At 41.7% G+C, this 7,818-nt stretch overlaps 1 pseudogene; it reads right to left on the reverse strand.

Moving 5' to 3' along the window:
- Positions 1–1,159: 1,159 nt before the first annotated feature.
- LOC127159449 (cytosolic phospholipase A2 gamma-like) lies at positions 1,160–6,849 on the reverse strand (annotated as a pseudogene).
- Positions 6,850–7,818: the final 969 nt, after the last annotated feature.

The following is a 7,818-nucleotide window of genomic DNA, read 5'->3' on the forward strand; positions in this document are numbered from 1 at the left end:
CTGAGGGAAGTGATCCAGACGAGACAGCGTGCTCGCCGGGGTCAGAGTAGAAGATAGCTTCTGCTTATCTTCCTTTGGGGGCTCCTGTCTCCCTCCTCTTAATTCCCCCTTCATATTAGTCTCTCCACCTGACTGAGGTTTGGTGGTACTTTTCCTGCGCACCCCTGCCGGACCTATGATGTTTTAGGTTGGCTTTTTTGTTAAAAAGCAACTTTTACTGATGGTCTGGCTCGGCCTTTCGGCCTCCTCTCAGTTTGATCGAAACGGGAACCATGGATGGGTGAGTTCGATCCATTTTTCATGTCTAACTATGAATCATATTTCTAGCTCAGTGGTCGCTCCCCTTTTTAGGGTTTCTAATAAGCGATCTCTTTGAGGTAACCAGGTGAGTGCTGTCTTCCCCTACGAAAAATGAAAGCAGGGTAGACAGCCCATTTTTTATGATTTGCTGTACTCCCCTATAACCTGGTCTCTTCTTAATCTCCCCGACAGGTCATAGTAATGGTCTAGATGGTTTCTCAGAAGGATTTTCTGAGTCTTCTGGAGTTATGCGCAGGAACCATGGTGGGGTGAGTACGACTCATGTTTAATGTGTCTACCATGCTGTATACAATTGGGTCCTGTTTTTGTGCCTTCCTTGGTAGGTCCTCTTCGAGCACCCCCCTCTGATCTTCAATCATGGTTATGGGCTGCTTGCCTGGGTCTGCCTCCCGTTTTCGAATAGGAAGCTTTCAGGTTCCCTTTACAGCACTGAGAAAAACTAGGACTTCGGTCCTACGTCTGGGTAAGCTCTTCAGAATCTCTTTTCACAGGGAGCTCCTGGACATTTTGGATAGACACATTGACCACCGGGTTAAGACCCTCTGTCTTCATCCTGCCCTGAGGGGCTTCGGTTGCGGGGTTTCCGCCCTTCACACAGACCTCCTACCTATGCCATCTGGTGATCTAGCGGTCGCCCCTCCGAGGAGTGGGCTTGGTCACGCTATTTCACTGTTTCTCAAGTCAGAGCTGTTTCTGTGGAAACCCTCTGAGTGCTCCGAGGAGCCTTCAGCTAAGCATTCTTGGCCCTTGGTCCCAAGGCTCTGCGGGTCTTGGTAGAGCAGGGCCCGTGCTTTCCATCGAGGAGGTAAGCATAGGTCTGTGTGGGGGTGAGAAGGGCTTATGCCCCTTGAGAGGTTACCCACAGAACAGCCTGAGGGCTGGGGATGTGACTGCTTTCTGTGCAGTCTTGTAGAGGTGGCTCCCCGTCATTTCTGATCCCCGTATCTCTTCCTGGGAGTGTGCGACGATGCTCCCCTTTCTGCGGAAAGAGTTTTTGCTAGAGTTCGTCTTCCTTGGAGAGATCAGGTGTCCCTCCCATGTCTCGGGAGTGGAACCCGGTCTCGATACACTACCTTTCCTTGGTACGTATATCAGCTTCAGGGCAGTATTATTAGACAGTTAGCTGCGGCTACTGCATAGGGTGCTCCCCTCCCATCGAGGGTTTACCTGAGCACTGCCCCATTGGGCAACTGAGGTTCACCCTTACTGCCTTCCCCAGGCCAAAGGGAACTTTCGCGGGTCAGATCTCATCCAAGGCTTCTGTACAGGGCACGGTGATGCTCCCCTTTCTACGGAAAGGGTCTCTGAGCTCGTCCCCCTGGGGGATCAGTGGCTCCTCCTGTCCATGGGAGTAGAAGCCTGTCGCGATACACTGCCTTGTCCTGTGTGGCTAAGTGTATCGGCTCTTGGCAGTTTTAGTGGATAGATAGCCGCGGCCTCTATCTGCTTGGCATCTTTGTGCTCCCCTCTCCTTGAGGGTTTTGCTTTGAGCTTTGCCTAATTGGGCGGCTAGATGCGCCCCTACTGCCTTCCCCTTAGAGCCTTGTTAAGCCGGCAGTGCTCCCCTCACCCTGAGGGTCTTCTTATTCCACCGTTTCTCAACGGTACGTCTAAAAATAGGCCCACATGTTTGTGGGCACTTTCTCAAATCCATGTATATGGTAAGTGCACACGTTAACCTTTGGGCACTTTTCTAAAATCCACGCTGTGGTATGGAAGGCACCGGTGTTCTGCGTCCATTCTAAAATCCTTTATGGTAGGGATTCACGCGCTATTGCCCGTACCCTTTCTCGAGGTGGTCTAAAACCCGGTCGTCTCGGGTCCATCTCCAGAGCTTCTGCCAGGCTAAAAGAACGGTTTTTACGCGCCCTAGTTCCGGTGCGCATTTTATGCTCGCTCAACCGGGTTGAGCAGGGAGTTACCACTTGCGTTCTGTGTACGACTTCTGAGGGAGTCGTGCAGGGCTGCAGTAGCCCCTGTGTGACAGGCCAACCTGGGTATCCTAGGCTTCTGGCCGTATCCCCTTAAAGGAATACTTTGTTTCCAAGCTTGGGCTCTACCCGGGCCGATATCTGCCCTACAGGTAAGTTGGGTATGCAGCCTAAGCTCTGGCCGTAGGGGATATGTCACTGACAGCCATCACTTTATCCTAGGGGCGACTCCCTTAAGGCCTAGGGAGTTGGTACTTAGTGCCTGTCTCTCCGGAAGTCAGGCACTCCCCTCAGCATGGCAGCGTGGGTATAACCGTTCCCCCTAGCGCCCCCTAGAGGACGCAGTTCGAGTTCCTCGAAAGGGAACGTCTCAGGTTACGTATGTAACCTTGGTTCCCTGAGAAGGGAACGAGACACTGCGTCCTCTAGGCTCGGGGCCATGCTTCAGGATGTGAGCTTCAGACGAAGAAGCGGCCGTCCTGCTCTACCGGTGTCCTTTTATACTGTGGTCGCACCGGTAGTGACGCGCCGGCAGCGACGAGTCGCGCCGGCAGTGACGTCATAGGCTGTCGCCGGCCAACTTTGTTGTTGTTTTGTATATATACTTCAGACACGGGTCACGCTGACGGCGTTCCCCCTAGCGCCCCCTAGAGGACGCAGTGTCTCGTTCCCTTCTCAGGGAACCAAGGTTACATACGTAACCTGAGACGTTTTCTACACTGCATTTGTAATTATCTGCCAGTGTTTTAAGGTTAGTGTGACCTCTGGTGGTCACAAGGAAGAAGGGGCAATATTAGTTGAAAAAAAAATATCTCCTGTTGTTTTCTACTAAACAAAGAGAGAAACACAGTATGGAATGACATGAAAGGGAGTAAATGATGATTTCTATGGATCTATTCCTTTAGTTTTTTTTAGAGTATGTCGTCTTATGAATGTATGTATTACCTTGAAAGGATCGCCGTCACTGAAATCCAGGGAAATGATGAGGTCAGTGTGTCTTTCTTCTCTCAGCACTGAGAAGTAGGGTGAGTTCAGCAACAGTCCAGCATCTTCATAGTCTCTCGTCTCACTTTCCAGAAGAGCTGCAGGCACTGCTTCATCTGAGGCATCACAGCATATGAGTCTGTTTATTATATTATTCGCACTGAATTGTTAGGTGTTATCAGGTTTGTTCTCACCTCTCATTTTGTGGAGGAAGTTATAATTCCTGCCCCAGATCCACTTAGCCATGCATGTACAAATGCTCCACAAAAGATCTAAAATATAAATACACAGCAGTTTAGTAAGTCATGTTGTTTTATATTCTGTATATTGTTTTTCTGCTGATCAGTATTTCATTATTATTTCTTAAGCTTTATTTTCATTTCAATCATAGTTTTGGGTGAACAGACTTTTAACAGAGGAACAGAAATCTCTCAGGTTTAATTTGTTCTTGGATAATAAACAAAAATCTTATGGGTTTGGAATGACATGAGGGGGAGTAAATAAGTGAACTCTCTCTTTAAATAATTATGATTTTATGATTTTAAAGCAAAAGTTCTTCTGTGGCATCAGTTTCTTAAAAGTTTTGTTGCTGCTTAGTGGAAGTGGAAGCTTAGCACTTTTTTTTAACAATCAAAAGAAAAAAACAGTGTTCAAATCGAATACTTTGTACAGACAATTCAACCTACCAGAATGCCCCAAACCGAACCAATGTAAATCATTACATACGTCCTCTGTGTATTGTTTCATGTACAATTTTGCAGCCTCTTTATCAGCAAGATTCAGTTTTTCAGTTGGAAAAATCAGCTGATGTTTGCCTCCACCAAGCTCTGTAAAAGAAACGTACATTACTGACTTCTTGTGATCTGACACCGTATACTTTGTTTTTATGGACAATTACATTTATTAATGCAAAATAACCTGTGTTATGTTGGTTGTGTCTATTCAGAAACTGAACCCTGCATAATAACTAGACTCTAAAATGAACTAAAAAAAAATAACTAGTCACCTAAATTTGAATTCTAACACACTCTTACCATTCAGTGTTTTTCTGATGGATTGATCAAGATCAGAAGGATCTTCGCCATTTAAAACCGAGCGATTCATGTCCACAAGATCCATGAGCACCTGGTAATACATTTCTTCAGGTGGGTCTTTTGGGTCTTTTGAAGAAACCACACAGTGAACAAACATGAACACACACCAAAACGTCTTGAATGTAAGTGCTTTCAACCCCCAAATTCATCAAGTTCAGATGAATAAACATAAACACAAGATTCAAATCCCACTTAAAAACTAAAATGAATTTGATGACATTCTCATGACTTATTTGATAATACTTCACAATAAGAGGCATGAGCAATATGTTACAGTACTTCTAATCTTAGTTATTGTTAGTAATGTTAATAGTGCAGTAGACTCAAAAGATAGAAAGTAATTATAAATAACAGCAGAAATAAAAAGAAATGCTTTACCTTCACTAATTTTTTCAAGTGTCTTCCTTTTTTTAATAAGACTTAAATGTTGAAAGAACTCTGTGAGAAAATGAAATCAGAGTTCACATGATAATGAAATGACTGTCAAATTTAAGCAGAACTGAATCTTGAAATGCATCTGCACCTTGTATTTTTTCCAAGAAGAATTTAATGATCTCTCTTCATCAGCTAAAGCGCTGCCACACAGAGCTGCAGAAAATACATTTATGTTTAAGTGTATACAATGAATGAAACAAAAACATAATGCATTCAAACCAAAATGTTTAATATAAAAGTTTAATGCATGGAATTGTCATTTGAGCCCTTGATTTATTTTTATTATTATCATTTTTTTAATCACTGTAATGAGAAACTTTTTGAAAATCACAAAGTTGAGTATTCAGTGTATGCTGATATTACACAAATATTAATAAACTCTCCTGTGACAGAGTTTGTTACCTTGCAGGTACAGCATGTCCATTTCAGGCTGCTCTTTTTTCTTTGAGCCATTGTCAAACTGACTGCAGAAGCTGGATGTTTTCACAAACGCTCCAGTGAGGGAATAACCTGCTTCATATGGACTGATCTCAAACCGGGGGTCTGCAGACAGAAAACATGGCCATATAACAGCTGATAAGCACATACTAACTAACTTTTATTCAAACACAATCCATCACAGACCTCCATCTTCCTTCTGTTTGCATTGCTTGTCAATTGCTGTGTAGATGGGAAACGGGTCTTTACTGAGCTGGTCCCACTGATCTGAGAGTTTTTGTTCATCAGTCTGTAGAGGAAAAAAACATATATATATACATACATGCTGAATGCATGTCACATGTTTGCAACACAAAGTCAGGGCTATAATTTGGAATAAAATATTAATTCAGATTAAAGATTAGTCAAATTTGATTCATTTAAATTCTGTGTGTACAAATGTAGCATTTTATGAGTAAAAAGTACAGTTTTTGAAAAGTATTGGCAATATGCATTGATTTAACTTTTTCTGTAATGCAAAGTGAGAACAATTTGTAGAATATGTAGGCTAATATATTTCATAGTGTAATTTCTGACAAAAAATGGCCTATTATTAATGGTCTTGCTGATGGGACTGCTTGAAAACTGAATACATGTTTTACTGGATAACAATGTGTGTTTGCTAAATTACTTAATGTCAATCCAATTAACAGAAGATTATTATTTCATGTAGAACCAGCAATCTACCTTTTAATAATTCCATTGTTAATATATTCTAGTCAGTGTTCCTGGTGTTTTTATACATCATTTTCTTCTCAAGCAAAACATTGACATTTTTAGTTTACATGCACTTGCAATAAAATAGCAGAAAATCATACACAGAACAAGGTAGAAATTGCTGCTTCTGTGACATGTTTTTGCATTCATGTGAAGTCAATACAATTGTAACATACTAAAGAATGCAAACTCAATGTTATTTTAAAATACATTTGTATCCTTCAAATAGTAGCCTAAATGTAATTGGTTTTTGATTTACGATCATCCCAAACGATGCTACACGAACAAAACAAACGCGCGTTGGCGATGACGTCACCATCTCGCTTCCATACCATCTCAGTTGACAAAGTTCTAAAGATACTTTAATATTTATTTTTTTTTAATGGGATGATGACCATCTATGATGATGATTACAGGGTATAAGCCTCAGCTCAGCCCTGTTAATCTGTAAGCCAATAGCGTTTAAGATATTATATAGAGCAGGCAGCTCTTGCAACCAATTGTAAGGCCCTTTAGACACGCCCCCGCATTCTGACACGCCCATTTCTCCGACCTGCAGTTTAACGCTACGATAATGCTGTTGAAGATCTCATCTAGCTTCTAAAATGGATTATAATAATAATAAACAGGTAGGATTTGAAAGCAATTTCAACTCAAATGAATAATTAATGTCCGCATAATTGTTTATTGGTGAAATCCGTGGTATAACTGTACATTATCCCTTAAAATGTTCGTCTTATTTTAAGTTGTTTGTTTAATGAGCTAATAAAATAAACGCAAATCAATATTTTGTGTCTAATTATTTACTATTGTGGCAGGTAGATGTATAATAAGCGGTAAATTCACAATAGAGGGCTTGCACTTACATCACAATTTGGACGCACAGCCATTTTGCCGATACTCGGATGTAAACAACAGTATGGATTGCATGGTTAATGTACTACTTAATACATTGTTCTGCTAATTTATGCTGTCTAAACCGTGGAACAAAACAATGCTAAATCCAGTGTTGGGAAGGTGTAACCCCAAGGTAATCAGATGTAACCCCAAGGTAACTGTAATTTAATTACACATTTTTTTCTCAGTAACTGTAACTAATTGCAATTACATTTATTTGTAATTAAATTATGTAATTCCGTTACATGTAACTAGTTACTCCCCAACACTGGCTAAATCATATAGAGGAGGACTTAGTAAGCAGGAAAGGGTGCAATATTTTGACAAATTAAAGTTAATAGGTAGTAAAGATATACAAGCAGTATTAATTAAGATATTAGTCTAAAATTTCACCTACCTGACTGAAAATGATAAGCACAAACATGAATGTTGTCAAGATTCTTGCCCTTGAAATCCTGGTTCAGTTTGGCCAACCACAAATGCATTTTGTTCCTCAGACAGTTTTTTTTTTTGCACTCTTCTCCTTGATTTGTTATAACTTTTGTCAGTCTATAATACTCCAAATGTTTTTTCCAGTCCAATCAATTAGCACAGCCCAAAACATGTGTAACGCCAAGCCAGCAGAGGGAGCCTTCACCCCAGTACTGCCTGCATGCTCCCTCTGCTGCTTCTACTGTCACTTCCTGTTTGGCAGTATATAAGGACTCACCATGTGCTCACACGTCGTGAAGTATTGCCAGTTTCACCTGCCTTACCAAGCGTTTATTATTACTCTGTTGGATTACCTGTTGCGACCTTGCTTTGTTTATGGACTCTTGATTTCACGGATTACCCCTGTTGGATTGTTTGCACGTTTGGACTGTTTTCAAGGTTTGACCCTTTTCTGCCCTTTGACTATCGCTCCCTGGAATTCCCTATTGTTACGGTTGCTTTCATGGACTGTCTGCTTGGTATTTGACCCA

The sequence above is a fragment of the Labeo rohita genome, unplaced genomic scaffold (genome assembly GCF_022985175.1).
Source record: "Labeo rohita strain BAU-BD-2019 unplaced genomic scaffold, IGBB_LRoh.1.0 scaffold_2174, whole genome shotgun sequence".
Taxonomy (NCBI): Eukaryota; Metazoa; Chordata; class Actinopteri; order Cypriniformes; family Cyprinidae; genus Labeo; species Labeo rohita.